The 21,390-nt window shown below is 34.7% G+C and overlaps 1 protein-coding gene across 15 annotated transcripts in view; it reads right to left on the bottom strand.

Moving 5' to 3' along the window:
* The window catches only part of CCDC91 (coiled-coil domain containing 91), a 312,578-nt gene that overhangs the window by 258,257 nt on the left and 32,931 nt on the right, over positions 1–21,390 (bottom strand). For 3 of the 15 annotated variants that reach the window (XM_057303309.1, XM_057303313.1, XM_044385581.3), the window contains one exon: positions 759–861. The exons of 11 other annotated variants lie outside the window; for them this stretch is intronic. The gene's annotated coding sequence lies outside the window, so the exon portion shown is untranslated. Of the gene's footprint in view, positions 1–758; positions 862–7,462; positions 7,761–21,390 lie in introns of those variants that run through there. One more of the 15 variants, XM_057303314.1, reaches the window with a different exon arrangement.

Here is a 21,390-nt window from a genome sequence, read left to right as displayed (position 1 = left end):
AACCTCCTGTGTTTCCTATTTTTCAAGGATCACAGCCCTGTGCTATCTCTTGTTGAATGCCTGAAAACAGTTGCTTCATATATCTTGTCCAGTATCACAGTCATTTATAACAAGATGGTAATGCAAACTGTATTACTCCATCATAGCCAAATCCAGAAGGTTCTTGATTTACTTTTTTATTTCTATTGTTCAGTCCATTTTCCTCTCTTAAGGTGTATTTTCCTATTAAATTATAGCAATATGTATTTTTGTCTATGTGTACACACACACACACACACACACACAGATATATATGCATACAAAGAGAGAAACAGAGAGAGTGATTTTTTTTAATGTGGTAAAATGTTAACATTAAGGAAATCTGGTTGAAGAGTATACAGGAACCATTTGGACTACATATAACTTTTCCATATGTAAGTATTTCAAAAAACAAACAAACAAAAAGAAATACAATGCCATATGAAAAGCTACAGACTGAGAGAAAATATCTACAAACCACATATTTGCTGACAAAGGACTCAGGTCCATATAAAGAACTCTCAAAACTCAATGGTAAAAAAAAAAATCCAAGCAACCCAATTAGAAAATGGTAATATATATAAACATTTCACCAAAGTGGGTATACAAAGACAATAACAAGCAAATTAAAAAACATTCAATATCATTAGTTATTAGGAAAATACTAATTAAGAAAACCATGAGCTATCACTGTACAACTACTAGAAAAGCTAATATCAAAAGCAGTGAGAGGTGCCTACATGACTCAGTTGGTTAAGCATCTGAGTCTTGATCTCAGTTCAGGTCTCGATCTCAGGGTCTTGAGTTCAAGCCCTGTGTTGGGCTCCACACTGGGTGCAGAGCCTACTTAAAAAAAAGAAAAAAAAAAAAACAGTGACAAAACCAAATGTTGGCAACAATAGAGAGAAACTGGACCTTTCAAACACTCATGGCACAAACTTAAAATGGTACAGCCACTCTGGAAAATGTATTTATCAGTTACTTTAAAAATTAAACATACACTTACCGTAAGATCTAGGAATAAGATCTTCTGGGCATTTTTCCCAAAGAAAGGAAAATTTATGTCCACACAAAAATCCGTACATGAGTGTACACAGCTTTATTTTTAATAGCCAAAAACTGGAAACCAAAATGTCCTAAAATAAGTGAATATTAAACAAACTGTGCCACATCCACACCACTGAAGTATTAATCAGCATTAAAAGGAGAAAAAAAGAAAACTATTGAAACACACAATGAGTTGAATGGATGTCAAGGGCAGTATACTGAGTGAAAAAAATTAATGATTCCATTTATATAACATTGTCAGAATGACAAAACTGTAAATATGAAGAACAAATGAGTGGTTTCTAGAGGTTCGGGATGGTGGAGGGGGAGGGAGTAGGACTGATGATGGAATAGTTCTGTATTTTGATGAGGGAATGGTGATACAAATCTACAGATGTGATAAAATGACACAGAACTATACAAACACATGGTATGAATATCAGTTTTCTGGTTTATATTATCCTGTAGTTGCATGAAATGTAACCATTTGGGAAACTGGAAGAAAAGCAAGCAGGACTTCTCCGTATTATCTTTACAACTTCATATAAATCTATAATTATTTCAAAATAAAAAGTTTTTCTTTTAATTCTATATACATTCAAAAAGTATGAACTTTGTTAAAATAAAACTTAAAAGTGTCCCTTTTAAAATGTTTTGACTTACACTGCATTTTCCTTTGAATTGGTTTGCCAATTTTATCACACATCTGCCTTAGTTTCATACTGCATTAATTTGTTTTAGAAACACTAACATCAATGACCTGAAGAAAAACAGTATGTCCATTTTGTGGCATAAATACAATTTATCTCAGTCTTTTTTACAATGGTGACAAAAATTATGAGACAAGCAAGGAAAAAAAGAAGTCAAGAGACAAATCAACAAAACTAGGCCAAGAGATGATCCAAATGACAGGAATATTAAAAAAAAAAAAGGAACTGCTTAATATAACAATATAATGGAAAGGTAGAAAACACACATAAGTGGATATCACAGATAGATGGAAACTATAAAAAATAAAAGTAAAATGGAAATGCTGATAATGAAAACCACAGTATCAGAGAAGAAACTTCCTTTTGGGTCTATCATCAAACTGTACAGAATAAAAGAAAAAAATCAGTAAAGTTAAAAATAAATCAAAAGAAATTATCCCAATTTAAATACACACAAACATACACTGATGAAAAAGAGAAAAAACAATGGGCTGGTCGTGGCTGCAAACAGTATCAGAGGGTCTATAATAACTGTAATCAAAATCCCAGAAAAAGAAGCCAAAGAGAATGAGAAAAAGAAATATCTGAAAAAGTGATGGCTGAAAATTTTTCAAAATCAGTTAAAGCCTACATATACAAATCAAGAAAATTCAGACAATCCATGCCAGGTAAATACAAAGGGCACAAACTCTCATAAAACCTAATGTGAGGTAAGATACACTACAAACACCTAAAAACAATAAAGCATATGAGAGATTTGGAAAGATCTCTCAAAATAAGATAAAGCACTAAAAGCAAATTCTCTTTCTCTGCTCTTTATTCCTCATACCTTTATTCAAAGAGTTTTTAAAGATCTCGATCATCAAATAATAATATACAATGCGTAAGCTATTACCAGGATTGGCTGTCTGAATCTATAACAATACAGTGACTTAAAGAAAGTATGAAATTATGCTAATTATTTTCAGAGACCCAAGTTTTTCTCTTTGTAAGAAATAATGATACAAGAAACCAAAGATTTCTCATTAATAAATCATGAAGAGACTTGTATTTTTGGAATAAGATATTGATTTTAAAAATGCGCAGTTGACCCCAAATTTAAACAGCCTGTAAATACCTAGACATAATTTAAAAACTGTTTTATCCCAAAGAAAATCTATATATTAATTTTTAATATATTTCTGCTAAATTTGATTTGTAGCATTTAAGCTATATTTTTCTGCAGAATCTGTCAAAACAAAATAAAAACAATTCACTATACTCTCCCTTATAGTGTTTTCATTTTACCCTATTCTCTTCCAGTACTTAAATATATACATATATATTTAAATTATATATGAGATTATAAATTATTTTTTCACATATTACATCATATAGTTCAGTCATTAGTATCTTAATAACGGCACTCTTCATAACTGTATTACTTGTATCTGCATAATATTCCACCAACATGACAATTTAACTATTCTCCTTTCCAAAAGAGCTATAGTAATTAAAACCACTGCATGCAATTTTTAAAAAATCTTTTCACATATAAATACATAAATGTATAATTTTAACTTTAAAGCATAAATATGATCATACTATAATAAAACTTGTTTTTAATGCAGCCTTTCTTCTTGCTTCTTGCTCTACCTCCCATACCTCTCCCTTCCTCATACCCCCATGCCAGCTCCACTCATCACCCACCCAGATGGTCCAAGTTAACAACCTAATACGTATCTAATCTATAGCTCTATTCTCATATAACATACACAAATATCTATTCTCATATATACATCTACATATATAATGGTATTGTCACTGCATTTTTAAAATATCACGTATATCTTTCATTCTTATTTTTTCTCACATAATAATATCCAATAGAAATCCCTCCTAGACTACTGGTGTGTATCTGATTCCCTCTTATTAACTGCTACTAAGATTTCGTCCTGTAGATGCATAATAAATTTATTCAACCATTCCTCTATTAATAGGCATATACTTAGTTTTCAAATTTTTGCCAATACAAATGCTTGTACAGAAACCTTTATGTATGTAGGTATGTTTCTATGGGCTAGATTCAAAAAAAATGGGATTGCTACATCAATCAGTATATAGTTGTTTTATTGGGTTTTTTTAACCAATATCAGATATTCTTCCAAAAGGACTCCATTAATCCACATTTCTACCAGCAAAGTACAAAAATAACTTTTCCCCTTAGGTCCTTGCCAGCAAAAATTATTGTTGGTCCTTCCCTCTTCAGCAGGGGCTGAAGGAGGCAATTTGATAGACACAGTAATATTACATCAGTACTTTAATCTGCATTCTTCTATTCATGAGTTTTAACATCTTTTTATATGTTTTTACCCACCTGAATTTGCTTCCTCATACCTTTTGCTCATGGTTCTTATACTGCTTGCTACATGCTCCCTTTCCATCAATATCTAAGTAGTTATTTCAAATAACAGATCAACTTTGTCCTTCCTCTGACTTGTAAATATTTTTACCAAACCCACTGTTTGTATAGCGTATTTTTTCATTCAGAAGTTAGGTTTCATACAAATACATCTTTTTGTTGATTTACAGCAGTGGTTACGGTCTCCCTCACCCCAAGAATGCAAATGTACTCTTCTACATTTAATGCAGAATTTTTATTAAGTCCTTTCATGTGGAATTTATTTTTGTATATTGTGTAAGATAAAGATCCAACATTATTTACTCCAAATGGATAGCCCAATATGCCAGAACTATTTGTTAAATAATCCACACCCATTCACCCGAATTGAATTTTCATATATAACATTCTTGTACGTATGGTGATCTACTTCAAAATTCTCTATTTTGTTTCCCCTAATTATTTTACTTTGAAGATTTTCAATATTCATCATCCTTCTCTTGGCCATCATCATATCCCCAGCATCAAGCCCAATGGCTGACATACTGTAAATGCTCAATAATTATTTCCTAAATGAATGAATAAACCTGGGATGGAACAATCTCCTCATTATAAAACCCTTAACTAAATCACATCTGCAAAAACCTTTTTCCAAATAAGGGAACATTTACAGATTCCAGGGATTAGGACGTGTTATCTTTGGAGGACATTTTTCTGCCTACCACAATGTAAAAAATACACACACACACACACACACACACACACATATATATAATTTATATATATATATTAACATAACTGGAAGAGACTAGCATAACTATTAGAAATATGCTCAGAGTTACATGAAAATCAAAGAAAATAAGTCACTCGCTTACAAGACAGTACAAATATACAAATAAAACTACTAATTTCAATTCCATTAGTATAGAATACCACAGTTGTATATATTTCTACCTACTGTTTTTCTATGAAAGACGTCTCAAGAAACCATACCCACTACATTCAAATGAAAGCGACTAAAGGGAGATAAGTGTTCAGTTTTGTAAAAGAGGTGTAGCTGTGAACAACTTTCTATTTAAAATGTATGATCAGGGACGCCTGAGTGGCTCAGTCGCTTAAGCATCTGCCTTTGGCTCTTGGGATCAAGTCCCACATGGGGCTCCTGGTGTAGCTGTGAACAACTTTCTATTTAAAATGTATCATCAGGGACGCCTGAGTGGCTCAGTCACTTAAACATCTGTCTTTGGCTCCTGGGATCAAGTCCCATATGGGACTCCTTGCTCAGCAGGGAGCCTGCTTCTCCCTCTACCTGCCATTCCCCGTGCTTGTGCTCGCTCGCTCTCTCTCTCTGACAAATAAATAAAATCTTTTAAAAAATTAAGAAATAAAATGTATCATCATTATACTTACAAACAATAAAAAGTATTAAGTATTGAAAACAACTTAACTGCAAAAACATACATATTATACACCTACATCACAGATAAAAGTGTATTTTTCAACAAACTTTGGGGGAAAATCATTCTATAATGAAATAAATCAGATTTTCACTTTTTATGTGGTCCTAAATTGTGGCTCACCTGTATCTTACAGGTTTTAAAGATATCCTAGTTACTAAGAAAGGTTTTCATATTTCACCACACAGCCAATTTTAAGGTAAGTGACTACACATCATTTTACATAATCTGAGCCATGTTTTAATGTAGTATATAAATTCTCATGTGAACTGTTTTGAATACAGCAGTCTCAGTTTTTGTTTTTTTTTACTTCATATGAAAAAAATCATACTTCAACATAAAAATAGCAGATATTAAAATAATCTATGCAATTCAAGCCAAGGAATATTAAATGGAAGAGAGAAGGCTTATTATAATACAACAGTGACATTAAGCTTATAAATGTAATTTAAGACTGCTACTCAGAATATCTATATTATATTAAAAGAATAAAACCGAACAGTAATACTCTTCCACAGAAAATTGCCTCTACCTAATACATATTATTTATATAAAATAAGGGAAATATGTTAACGACTACCAAAAATTATTTATTTCTATGTATTATGTAACAAAATAAAAGTATATAAGAAATTTAATGAGTCATTACTAATAACAATATTATACAAGTCACTGGAAATAACCAGTCTTTGCCTAAAGAGAAGAATCATTTAAAATTATAGTGAATTTAACATCTGAAAGTAATTCCTTTAGGCACTATCAGGAAAGTAGGTGCCAGCACCAAACAATCACAAGGAGAGGAAGAGTATTTCCATTTCTGCTTTATTCAAAAAATAATCCAACACCATTATTAATTACATTCATTTGATATAGATTAAATCAAATTTCTTTGATCTAGATAGTCTCCGATCTAACAAAACATAACACACACTCAAATGTTGGCTGATCTTAATAAAAGTGATATTACTTCTAAGAGCAAAGCACGGCAAAACCTAGTGAAATAAAGTATTTCTAATGACCATTTTAGATATTCTTTCCTGAGTCTTCATATGTCATCAAAAAAGATCATTGTGTGTCACTGAAAGAAATGATACTCAGAAGATCTGATTTTCGTTTATCATTAGAGATGAAAAAGGACACTGTATTTAAAATCAATAGCAAATTTTACCAATCTATATACATAAATGACACTACTTGCAGTGTAAGTAACAAAGAAGAAAAAAGTTACTTGCAAATATTTAATTCATTTGAAAAAGACCTAGTCCACTTAAAACCAAACCACACTGTTGTCCAAAATGTTTGTTACCAAGATACCAAATGGAATTTGCAGCCTGCCATAAGATTAAAATTCAAATTCATCTATACGTTAGTGAACTTTGTTTTCCTCCTTTTTTTTTTTTTTAATGCTATGAGGCACTGTAACTCAAACCTACCAGTAAAACAGGAGCTGGACTGATAAATTAGAACTGTACAGTAGGCATTACTATAATGATGTTGCTGCTGCCAGCATTCTATCCTTCACCAGTTTTACTCTCCAGATGTTTCATATTCATTTATTTAAATATAGACCCATGTGTTCTTCCACAGACTTCAATGTTGACATCCACCAGAAATATTCTCAGGCTTTTAAAAATAAAAATGTCATCAATCGTATACACCATTTAAACCTGCGTCAGATTAAAAATGGCCACAAAATCTTTGGCATGCCTCCTATAGAGAAGTGGAGTCTATGTCTCCTCTCATTGAACGTGAATGAGCTCCATGATGGCTTTGACCAGTAGTATATGGCAGAAATGACACCGTGACATATCTTAGGCTTAGACCTTAAAAAACTGATGGCTTCCACTTACCGTCCTTTGGAAAATTTGCTCTGGATGATGCCACTCTCCACAGAAGAAATTTGACTATCCTGAGACTCCTATGTTGCAAGGGAACCCAAAATAGCCATGTGGAGAGACCACATGAAGAGAAAAATACATAATGAATCTCCCACTCTTCCAGTAATTGTAACCTCAGTGCTAGATGACCACAACAGTATATAACCATCAAAATCCTTCCCAAATTCCCAACCCACAAAATCGTGAATGAAATAAAACAGTTGTTTAAGCCCCTAAGATTTTGGGGTTGTTTGCTGCACAACAACAGATAACTCAAACAAAAACTACGATTTCATTTTATGCACAAATAAACTCACTATGACAATAGGGAAGACAGCAGACTACTTGTTTGAAGTATGATGAAACTTTTAAAAAGTTTTAAATTATCAATTTAGTATCTACAGTACAAGTTTCTTTAATTGTTTTCAATTAAGTAACTGATAAATTAATCATGAAATAAACCTATATTCCCCATTACTTTTGATTCTTACTGTGTTATAGAAAGTGTCAAGGCTACTAAGACATGACCCTACACCTGTGCTCCCATGGGTTGACTGTATACTACTGAGAATCAGCTGTTTCGTTCTAAATATATTTATCCCAGTTTATGTCAATATAATTATATAACTTGATTAAATATTTTAAAAATCTGTAACAATTGAAGTCATTGTTTCCATGAGTAAGTTGAATATTTCGTAACAATCTGATAAAGTCCAGTTGTTTTTAAAAATATGTTTTCAAGAAGCAAGGCTATAAAAATTTAGTACAGTAACCACTGGGACTATTTTCAACTGTCTCACTATACTTAAAAGGAAAATCAAACTAGATATTGAAGATAATGGTTAAAGGTATGATCTAAGAAAGGCCATGATGAATTCCAAACAGTAGACCTATGTTCACAGGAAAGATGTGAACTTAATGTCAAAGGACTGGACTATAAATATATATATACTATGTTTTAAGGTATGTACATATTATTCTTATGACTAACCATTCTCATCAAAAAAATTTTTATAAACAATATCCAACTGAGTTGGATAAAGGAGCTTGTGCTATGACCTCTTTTTAGAAAATGTCTTTTAAGTTAAGAAATAAGGATGATGTTTCAGTTTTGCAAGATTAAAGAGATCTGTGGATGGATGGTGGTGATGGTAACACAAGGTGATTACACTTAATATGACTGAATTATATACTTTAAAATCATGAAGACAGTAAATTTTATGTTATGTGTCAGGCTGAAGTGAACAGACTTAATAATCAAAAAAAAAAAAAAAACAGTATGTTGGGCAACGTAAGCCACTCATAAAGAGTACATACTGTGTATTTCCCTTTATATGAAGTTCAAGAACAGGTAAAACTAATCTATGTAAAAAAAATCAGAAGAGTGGATCAGGGGATGGGGTAAAATAGTGGAGAGAGAGACAGTACAAAGGGAACTGAAGAAATTTCTGAGGAAATGGAAATGTTTTATATCTTAACTGGAGTATATAGAAGAGTTATATATTTGTCAGAACACAACAAATGATACACCTCCTATGTGTACATTTCACAATATATGCAAATTACACATTAGTTTTTTAAATGGGGGAGCGACAGAAAAGACTGAAGAATTTAGTCGAGAAATTAATTCATGAGAACTTTCCCCTGAAACAATATATGTAACGGCATTTTTTAACCACCAGCATTATTACACAGAGCAGCTTATTGAAAGGTAAATTCCCAGTTGGTAACACAGCAAGGGCATGCTACAATTTCTGACTAGTCAATCATAAGGCTTTTAAAGGTAAAAAAAAAAAAAAAAAAAAAAAAAATCACCATTCCTGATTACTTAAACTAAAACAACAAGATATCTAGAACTACAAGACTTAGCTTCCCCCAGATTAGCCCTGTTTTCCATCTGCCTAATCCCCCAACCCCTCTAATTCAAGTCAATCTAATTTAATTGAACAAACCCACTAATACTTATTCTGTAAAGATTTTGTGGGAGCGATGTGTAACAATACAAAGATGAATACATAGTAACTTCAATCCTCAAGGCATTTATAATCTAGTAGATGGCACTGCACAAGTAGGTAACAGCTACAAGAAAAGACTTCATGGTTACCTGCAGTATTCCAATTGAAACCCTGTTCAATTCAGACCACTATTTTGAAAGGTCAATTTTTTTTTAAGGAAAGTCAAAAGAGCAGTAAGCAGCTCATGCTGTAGACTTATCCCCCACTCCTCCCTTTTTATTACCAATGAAGGGAAAATTCCATAGATAGCTCTGTGTTTCCAAGAAATCTGAGAATGCAAATACAAAGGATTTCCTGTAGTCTTTACAAGTAAAAGATAGAAAAGTCAGGGTTACAATTCTGTGAGTGGATGAGGAAAAGCTTCACCATATTTCTAATAAAGGATATTCAGTTTGACAAACCATTGACCATCACAATGTTCCTGGCAATACATGGGCAATCAGATTTTAGACTTTTCTGGAGTGAATTATTCTACTATAAAAACTGAAACTCTAAAACTAGAATTATGAAGTGACAGAAAACATCACAATCTGAATTCTACTTACACAAAACCACATGATTTTCAATGCCAAGTTCCTAATTTACAGCTGGGAAAATCACCATTGAAGATAGCCGAGCCTAGATCAGATTCACTCAACATAAAACCAGATGTAGACCTCAAATTACATGTGACATCTCCAGCCACTCATATAAATAAGAATAATGCAAGCTGAAAGACAATAAATTTACCTAGACCTTTCTAAATTCGCCACCCTAATAGTAACACAATGTTCCTTTCCTAAAATTCTTAAATAAATTAGAAGAAAAGAAGAAAATGTACGTATCTTCATTTAAATACAATTAAAAATCTAAAATTCCTAATTTCAATTCTTCTAGGGTAATTCCCCGAAACAAAACAAGGTATTCTAGATCTTGAAATCCACCTGTCATTTAAAAAACCCACTGTACTCTTAGGATACCAACTCTTGGCACGTCATCTCAGAATTCTCCCCCAAACAACTTGTGACAAGTGAACAGGAACAAACTGTACAATGGATGTACAAAGATATTTCTTTAGCTGTTTGCTTAATCAGCTACTGATTTCCCCACCATAAGTTAACAAAACTAATGTAACTCAATAGCAATCTGTCTGCAAGAATAAAATCACTTTACATTATTAGGCTTCAAAAGTTTATACCCTATGGAAAATCCATTCGAAATTTTACCTGGCATATACATACTAAAATATTTTGTTTGTCATTTGAAGCCACACCAGATTCTAACCCACAGAGACAAGATTTCCAGTTTATTTCTCACAACTCATATGTTTAAAACCTGAAATTACAACAGAAAAAAAGTATTGCTAAAATTCCATAATAGTAGTAAAGCCAGTTAGTCACCATAGAGCTCTATTTGGGGGGAATTTTTTGAAGCTTCTAATATTCATAATATACAGCATTTCAGTACCTAAATTAAGTACTCAAACATACAAAGCTCACCTTGGAACTCTAATGTAGGAGTTCTTTCTGGGTTAGGAATAAAACCTAACTTAGCTCAAATACTGTAAATTGAATAAGATAATAACATGAAATCTTAAAAAGAAATGGTATCAAAGACAATTCTTGCACAGCTTATTGAGAATATACCAAATGAATCAACAATCAATCTTTCCTTGGGATGTTTCCAACTAGAGATAGAAAGGAAAGAGCCACTTTTCTTTGTGATCACAAAACTCTCCTCATCTACTAAGTTATGAACTCAACTGCCTTATCTTAGTTCCTCACATGCAAGGGCAGTCCCACTTTAATAATTTTGCCTAAGCTATTCCCTAGAATGCTCTTCTTCATGATATTTGCAGGACTAGTTATTTCTTGAGATCCGGATCTCATTTAATGTCCCCTCTAGACAAATGCCTTCTTAAGCAATATCTCAATCATTGTCATATCATTTTATTTTAATTCTCTACAGAGTGCTTATCACTTAAATATACTTCTTTTTAATACTCATTGCTATATCTTTAATACCTAGAATAGTACCAGACACAGACTATATACTCCATTCATAATCTGTTAAATAAATGAGTGAAAACTGTGAAGAAATGAGCCCAAAGCCAGGAACCAGGGTCCTAGCTCCAAAGAGAAGCCAGTCCAAAAGAGCGAAGCCATTAAGAAAGAAGAAAAACAAAGTAGATCTCCTGAAGGCATCTGAGTCATTTCAGTCATTCCAAAGATCAGTTCCAACCCTGCCCATAACAGAGTCTGATTACACACATCAGAGAGCTTTAAGATGTTGTGTACATACTACCCTGAAGAGAAGGGGACATGTAAGATGATCCATCAGAATGTGAGAAGAAATATTCCACATAAATTATTTTGTATTATCTTTTGCAAAGTACTATATTTGTGGTACATAATATAGTATTATAGTCATACATACATGAACACACACACACACACACACACACACATACACAATAAGGAGATAAATACAGCCAATACTGGACATATACCTGATACCTGATAGAGGTGAACAATAAAAAAAAGTCTGGAAAATAGCAATGTCAATGAATAATTTGTTTTTCTTAAGTTAGAGTGTTTCAGGTTTCTTTCATTTCTAACCAAGAGATTTCTGAAATGTACTTAAAACATATTTAGTGCTCATGGGGCGCCTGGGTAGCGCAGTCGTTAAAGCGTCTGCCTTCGGCTCAGGGCGTGATCCTGGCGTACCGGGATCGAGTCCCACATCAGGCTCCTCCGCTAGGAGCCTGCTTCTTCCTCTCCCACTCCCCCTGCTGTGTTCCCTCTCTCACTGGCTGTCTCTCTGTCACATAAATAAATAAAATCTTAAAAAAAAAAAAAAAAAAAAAAAAAACATATTTAGTGCTCAAATACTTATACAATGCTGAATGCACAGACTATGGCTCCAGAGAATAGACAAGTGAAAACTAATGGCAGATAGATTTAAAATCTACATAAAAATAAAATTCTAGGCATGCCTGGATGGCTTAGCCGGTTAAGTGTCCGACTCTTGGTTTCAGCTCAGGTCATGATCTCATGGTCCTGGGACTGAGCCCTGTGTTGGGCTCTGCACTCAGTGGGGAGTCTACTTGAGGATTCTCTCCCTTGGCCCCCCCTCTACTCACACACACTCTAATAAATAAAAAAATCTTTTAAAAAATTATAAAATAAATAAAATTCTAAAATTTAAACCCATCCAAAAAGTAATCACTACCTCTCCAGTTATAATTTTCTCACTATTGGATGGGTTCAAGTAGAAGCTTCATGACCATTAGTAAAGAATACTTAGACATGATTTCAGCACTTGCAAGGCAATCTATGTAACAAATTTAATGGAGTGATCATAAATGCTAATGATGTAATGATAAATTAAGTATTGTCCTTGCCTTGTGTGTGTGTGTGTGTGTGTGTATATATATATATATATATACACACCCACACACATATATATATACATATATATATATATATACACACACACACAAACACACACACATAATATGAATTACATATCTATACACATGGTATAGTGACAATAGAATGGTGGTGATTAAATCTCATGGTGGGAATATTTAAGTTGAATATTAAGGGATATACAGAAGCCAGTTTTCCTGTTAGTCGAGAAAGATAAAAACATTCCCGACAAAAGAACATGTGAGAAGGGACAGGTATATAAAAGTACACAGTATGGCAAATCCAAAATACAACAAACAGCGTGAAATTGTTGGATGGCAAGGTAACTATGGCAGGAGAATATCCACAAATGAAGCTGCTGGATAAGTGGCTAGGAACCAAATGGTGAAAGGTCATCTCACAGAGTTGGAAAGAGGTCACAGAATAATAAAAATAACTGTCTTTTACAATGTACTACTTTGTACAAGACACATACCTAAACTCTTTAGACACATCACTTTTAGTCCTCAGAAGATCCCTATCATTACCTACACTTTCTAAATAAGAAAACAGGCTAGAGAGAAACCAAGTAGTTTGCCTAAAATCACAGTTAAATTAGCATCAGAGACAGAACTCACTGAAGGATTCTGAAAAGAGATGTATTTTGAATAAGTCACATGTATTTTAGGAAATGGTCTAGGAGGAAAAATGGATAATGGTGTGGAAGTGGAACAGGCTAGTTTTAAGGAAAGGAAAGAGACAAACATAATCCAAATGAGAGCTACTAAGGAAGTGGGGGACAGGGAAAGGAAAACTCAAAGATTTCACTGGTTTCTAGCTTTGAGAAAGCAGTTAGAAAAGCAAGTTTGGGTAGACGATATGAGGCATAAAATGAAGGAGATGAGGTATAAAATGATTAGTCTGAGCCTAGGCAATATGGTCACGTTTAGTTTGAGGTTTCAATAAAAGAAAGACAAAGGGCACCTGGGTGGCTCAAGAGTTTGTTAAGAGTCTGCCTTCGGCTCAGGTCATGACCTCAGGGTCCTGGGATAGAGCCTGGAGATGGGCTCCCTTCTCCCTCTGCCCCTCCCCCTGCTCATGCGCGTGCCCACGCGCTCTCTCTCTTATACATGCTCTCTCTCTCAAATAAATAACAAATCTTAAAAAAAGAGAAAAGACCAGGAGGATACAGTCCTACAGGATTTTGATTAGAAAGAGCTCTTTCTAAAAGAGAAGTGGGAAGAACTGCCAGGATAAACATGTTTAGAAAGCATCAATGTACAAACAGCAATTAAAAAGTTAGGCCAAGTAAAGTAGAAAATAAAATATCCACAAATCCATCCTGATATAAATAATAAAAGAAAGGAAGGAAGGAGAAATGAAAAGAACAGAAAAGAAAGAAGAAAAGAAGGGAGGAAGGAAGAATGGATAAATCTTCCATGCAAATTCCAATTAATTTATATAGATACTCTACCCTCAAGAAGACAGAACTCCCCACTCCTTAAGTGTGGCCTGCACACACTGATTTTTGTTCTCAGGAATACACATGGAAAGGGGGAGAAAGAAGGAGAACTGAAAAGCAGAGAAGCCTGACAAAAACCATCTCAACCAAATGATCAAGGTCCATATGAACAATGATTAAGTCATGCTGGTAGTATGTACCCTTGATATGACATGATAAAAATGACATTTTACGTCTGTGGTCTCTTCCCCAAAACCCTAACCTCATTCTAAATGTAAGAAAAACATCAGACCTACCCCAATTGCTTGAAGGACAATCCATAAAACACCCAACCAGTACTACTCAAAACCATCAAGGTCATCAAAAGCAACTAAAGTTTAAAAAACCATCACAGCCAAGAACCACCTAAGTACACATAACCACTAACTATAATATGGTATCCTGCCTGTATGGGAACCTGGAAGAGAAAAAGGATGGTACATAAAACTATAGAAATCTGAAAAAAGTATGGACTTTAGTTAAGTTATGAATTAACATTGGTTCATTAATTTTAACAAATGCACCATATTAATATGTCAGTAATAGGAAAAACTACGAGTGGGATATATAAGAACTCTTTGTACTAAGCTCACAATTTTTCTATAAATCTAAAATTATTCTAAACAATAAGATTTTTTTTTAATTAGGCCAAGAAAACAAAAAACATAGAAAACCATTACTACTCAAGAGATAGGTCAAAGAGAAGTCAGTAAAAGAAATTTAAAAGAAATGATCATAAATATACAAAGACAGAATGATGCCCTAGAAATCCTATGGGAAAAGTGTACAAGGATGGAAATAGGTATAATACGATAGAGGTCAAAGAACATAAGACATGAACAGAAACCAATGGACTTAGGAGGTTACCAGTTTAAATTTTTTAAAAAAAGGAGGAAAAGTTCAGTGGAGCGAAAAAGACGAAAGTTAAGTCACAATGGTTTATGATGTCTATGAGCCCTGATTTTATAATTCTCTCCATCACAAATCTCTTAAGAGATTCTCCTAGTTTCAAATCTATCTAAAGTCTTCTCTATTCCTTGAATTCACATCAACTTAGTGCCCAAAATTTAACTCTTATTGAATCATCTTTCACAGTGTAGAGTATCAAGAGATGCATCAGATAGCATCTTTCAACCAGAAGTAACAGAAATTCCAAAAGCAAACTGGCTTCAACAATAAGGAAATGTATAACCATTATCATATATAAGAGGAAGTCCACCGATAACAGCAGGCTCTAAGCACAAGTCAGAACTTCAGAAATTCTCTGTAACTCTCCTGGCTGACTGCCTATGCATAGCTTCATCTACAGGCTGGAAGCAAGATAATCAAGATATTCTGAGACTGATCTGCCAATCTTTGAACCTGTCACTAGCAAAGAAAGGGAATCGCCATGTTTCACTTAGAGTTACCAGAATCAATCCTGGTACTAGGAAAGAGGACCCCTTTCTCTGAGTCATGTGAAGAAGGTTGAGATGCCTGAACAAAACAGGTACTGTTAGAAAGATAGAAAGAAAAAATGCTAAAAAGGCCATCAACAAATGCTAAATAGGAGATTTTTATTTGCATGTTTTCCTAGCTTTGGGAAGTTTTAAAAACTACTTTAATACAATGAAGAATAGGCTTAAATAAATAAAGGCCAATTTCCTTCCTCAAATATTCAACAGATAACCTCAAAGATGATCAGTACTGTTTTACAGGACAAGAGGGAAAATGTGGTATGGATTTGTAAGCTTTCTCTCATCAAACTTATATCACAAAAATAAAATGTACTGGGGTATTTTAAAACCAGAACCCTACAACATTTCACATAGATTGTTATTTTGTTGGGGATAAGATAGTAAGAGATCTCAAGGGAGTAGAAAGAGCACTGGATATGGAGTCAGGGCACTAGGCTCTAGTCCTAACACTTCCACTAAATTACATGTTATCACAGGCATTTCAGTTTCCTCCTGTGTTAAATTAGAAAGTTCAGAGAAGGCGTTCTTCAACTTTTCTTTCTGGTTAATTCACTTATTAACTAGATTTATATGGACTATTTAACATTGTAATTCTGGGCTAGCCAAATCTCAAAGACACCTTTCATGCCTACAAGCTGATGATACAAAAGCTTCACTTTCATAAACTTCATTACAAAACTTCACTTTCATAAAAACCTTCACTGTGGCCAGAAATGTAAATAGCATAATGTTACAACTTCTGAAATAACTCAAGAATTTAATTCAATTTCTCTTTAAACCCAAATTCACTAATAAAGGTTGCAGTGTACCTACAGAAGCAAACCTTCATTACTGGACAGGAGAACGGAAAAGGACAAAAAGTTAACCACTTTGAAATTCAATTAAAGACAAGATTTCTAACCACTCGGCCTAAATGAGGAAGAAGATGAAAAGCAAAACACAATGGGAAAGCTGGAATTCAAGTCAAAAACAAAGGGAAATTTCTGTGTAGAGCAAGAAAGAAGGAGGGAAATACCCCACCCCAAAGTAAAACCAGTATATAGGCCTAGAAGAAATTAAATCTAAGTATCTCATGAATTTCTCTGAAAGACTGTTAATTTACACAAAATTGATAGAAATAATTTCCAAAAACAGGTTGGTGACAAAAACAGGAGAGGAAACCATTACTCTGCTCTTTGGAAACCTCAAATTAATGGATTTTGGCAAACCAGACACAAATCATATGGGATGACTGGATAAAACCTTATGATTTTAGCCAACTGCATTATGACCTGGAATTGGTTCTTCTCAAGATTATTAATAATGAAAAATACTTGCACAGGATACACATGATTGCCAGGAAAAAAAAAATGCTCTTCTTTGAAAGTTTTTAAAACAACAAACTACCCACAGAAACCACATGGGCACAAAATGAAACGAATCTGGCCACTGATTTGTGGAGCATTTAAGCACTCCCCAAGTTAAAAACTCAGCTTTAGGTCTCTTTCTGGGACAAGCAGAACATCCATGAAAATACCTGACTTGGAGCTACCAATGAAACAGGACAGACATACCTCTACTGCCTGAGTTTCAAGAGAAATAATTTTCTCCAAGAACCTTATGATTTTAAGAGACTACTTACTTGTTTAAGACATTTCTTTTCCTCACAGTAAGAATCTAGATAAAGACTAAAACCTCTCAAAATTAAGTAAAAGAAAATAAAATCTCACTCAAAGTGCTTAACATTATATTAATGACATACCTCCTCTGATCGTCAATTTAAATACCAAAATTCCCTACTATTACTAGCAGTACTGATGTGGGAAACAGAGGCAGAAGAAAAATTATTAAATTTCCTTACTACGTGCCCACTGACGAGTCCTTGAAATAGACAGAGTGACATTCCTGTAGGGACTCAGCTGCCTCAATGTTAATACTTTGTTAAGGGTAACAGGTAATCTTAGCCCAACCTCCAGGATCCTGTAAGTTTACTTTAACATATAAAATTTTCTTTGGAAACTTCCTTTATCTCTACCCCTCAAAATACATGTTGGCAATCATCCCCTGAGCCTATGACCCACCGATATACATCTAAAGGGTCTCATGACTCAGTTTTTATTAGATAGTAATAAATGACCTTTTCCCAACAATAGCTAGCCCCCTCAAGGTCCTGGAAACCTTGTTCCAAAATTCCTTAGAGACTTAAGCTATCCCTAGCCCCCTTCCAACTTGAAAGTATATAATGGGCCACTCATGACGCCAATGCAGTCCTTTCTGCCCACAGGTCCTGTCCCTGTGTTTTAATAAAACCACCTTTTTACACCAAAAACATCTCAAGAATTCTTTCTTAGCCATCATATTCTCACCCTAATGTCTTTTCCTACATCAGTATCATCAATAAATGAGGATTACTCAACTTATCAAATTATATAATAATGCCCTAGTGAAATGGTATACCAATGAGGCAAGTTTCAAAAGAGGAAAGAATAAATATAGAGGGAGAAATCTTGCTCAGGAGACAAGCAGAAGAAGAAAGAAGGAGATGAGGGGCAGATAGTTGCACTGGAACACTAGAAGGTTGGCTATGTACATTAAATAGGTCAAGTCTCAGAAAAAGGAAGCCAAATGAAAGCAGAGCCGAACACAAGTGAGCACACAGCATTGCCTACAGTAAAATGCAAAGGCTACACAAAGACTCATTTATTAAAAGAAATATCAAACAGATACTAAATATATTAACAAAAAACCGAAATTTTATCTTGACAGCATCACAAAAACATCTACCTATTCCTTTAAAAAGTCGAGAAAAAAATTTGTCACCATGGTCTATATTATATTGTCTCTATAAGACATAAAAGGAACACAATAAAAACCTAAGAGCATGCAGAGCTACAAGTTTACATATATCTGCACACATGCCCCACCATGCTTTCCATTTCCTGACACACTGCCATTAAAATTGGGGATTTTTTCCCCTCTACTTTAGCTCCATGTAAGGTGCTGACTTTTCCCTTGGATAGGCTGGCAAGGCTCAGCTTGTCAAAGCTTGCATAACCTTGAAGAACACATATAATTTCCAGAAGAAATAAAGAAAGAATGGAAAAATAGATGAGTTTCCAAAAGAAATAATTTTAAATTGTACATATCTATAGTCCTCATCCTTCAGAGATGATGTTACTGGTGGTATTTGTTGCCACATGCATGAATCCTGAAAAGACCAAAGCGGTAGAGCCATCCAAGTGCAGCTGCAGCTATCTTATAAACTATAGTTTCAACACAATGAAAAGGATAATAATGCCAAGGATAGAAAGCTCTGGGATTGCCACCTGGTCAGAAAGAATACAGATCTGGAGAAAGATCAGATTAGACTCATTTCAGAAAATGAACAGGAAAATCCTGTAACTATACGGAGGATCTCTAATTAACCAAATAGCATAAAATTTGTACACTAAAATTCTTCACATTATGTCAAAATGAGTGTGTTTTCTAAATAGTTGCTAAGTATAATGATCTACTACGGATACAGAAATGAGAAATGTCTGGTTTCTCAAGGTTTCCTAAGAGTAGGAGTAATATGTCTAAGATACAGGAAATTACCAAAAAATATACTGCATATTCCTAGCGTGTAAATTTTATATAAAGGTATAATGACAAGAGGAAAGACTTTATTTTTTATAAAATACTTTATAAAATATAATAAAAAATAAAAAGAGTGAACAGAGAAAATGAAACACACATTTCCTAACTATCATCAGCAGTTTACTTGCAGACATCTTCACTACCACTCACCCCTAAAATATCCATTCTGTACTGTGGTTACTTCAAAGGAAAAGTATGACAAAGGATGAAGGAAAGTTTAAATTACACTATACAGATAAATTCTCCTTCCAATCAAAATGGAGACACAGGGACCAGATTTAACTTTCCAACTAACACAACTAGAAAACTGAACAAGATATATGAAACAGTGGTTTTCAGATATTGGAGCACAGGTAGCACAGGACTGTAACACTTGAAAGAAAAGAAATAAGCAAAGTAAGCATTGTAATTGCCCAGCTTACAACCTGGAGTCAGTTTACAGGCTACAAGACATAGTTGGGAAACCCAAGCAAAAGTGAGTTTGAAGAGACAGAGTCAAAAGTTTATAAGGCAACTAGAATTTCCAGGGCCAAGAACTTAGAAAACTAAGAATCCCAGAGATAGACAGAAAAGTCTGCTCAAGTCTTGGGAAGACTAAGAACCAAATACACAAATGACAGAAAATTACAGAAGACTAGGAAAAGATAAACAAAAGTGAGAACCACATCTGGAGCTCACATACAGCAGACAATAGTTTATATTCCTACTAGTCAGAGCAGATCAACCGTGTAATACATAGAGGATTCAGCTGAATCCTCAGGAGCACATCTCTTTAGTAGTGGGGTGAAATGAGACCTACAATAAAGTCTGTTCTGGACCCACACTAACAAATCTTTAAAATATGCCTCAAAATAATCCAATTGATTTCAAATAGCATAAATGAGAGTTGGAACAATATGCACTATTTGAAATAATACAACAAAATTCAACAACCAACAAGATAAAACTCAAAATAGCTTAATCCAATCAACAGCATTCAAAAAAAAAAAATCAGAGACTGCAGGGAAGATGGCAGAGTAAGAGGATTCTGAGCTCACCTCCACCTACAGACACACTGAGGCTCCAAGTACATATAATGCAACTCATTCTGAAAATGACCTGAAGACCAGCAGAACAGCTCTTCCTCAGTTAGGGATATAAAGAAAAAGTCACATCAAGAAAGGCAGAAACTAAACCGCCTGCATGGCAACCCACAAATGGGAAAGATGTTACAGGAGTGAAGTCCTCCCTGAGGACCAAGAAGATCAAGCCCCACATTGGGCACCCCCAGCCCTAGGAACCTGCGCTAGAAAGACAATCTCCTATAACATCCAGCTTTGAAAAACAGCAGGTATAACTCTGAGAGAACACAAGAGCTATAGGAAACCAAGACTTCACTCTTAGCGGGCCAGAGCACTATCTTATTCATCTAAGACCAAGCACAAAGACAGCAGTTTGAAGAGCACTGAGGTTATGGGGGAAGGAGATTTACTGACTAAATTTTAGGCATGTGCCAGAGGGGCAGGGGTCAACAGGAGCTTTCCCCCATAACAGAAGTGCTGGCAGGAGCCATTTTTCTAGGCTTCCTCAGCCTAGGTGGCCTGACACAGGTGAGAGCCAGTTCTAACACTCTCCATTTTCCTTGCTAGCACAGCTCATCCCAAGTGTGCCCCTGCAGACCCACCCAACCTGCCCATCCCAGCAGGCACCCCTCCAGAGTGAATCCTGATTTGCCACACCCCACAGGCAGGCAGCCTCAGCTGGGACACACATCCATCAAAAGGGACTAACACCCTACCTTATCTGGTAGACAACCCCAGGGGAAGGCAGGATGGGAGGGAGGGGGGGAGGGCAGGGTGGCGATAAGGTGGGGAAGGCCAGCCCCACCTACCAGCACAACTACAGCAGCCAAGGCCCAGTCAAAACAGGAAGGCACACAGAG

This window comes from Ursus arctos, unplaced genomic scaffold, assembly GCF_023065955.2.
Source record: "Ursus arctos isolate Adak ecotype North America unplaced genomic scaffold, UrsArc2.0 scaffold_26, whole genome shotgun sequence".
Classification (NCBI taxonomy): domain Eukaryota; kingdom Metazoa; phylum Chordata; class Mammalia; order Carnivora; family Ursidae; genus Ursus; species Ursus arctos.
Note: the sequence above shows the minus strand (reverse complement) of the source record. Positions and strands in the feature narration are given on the sequence as shown.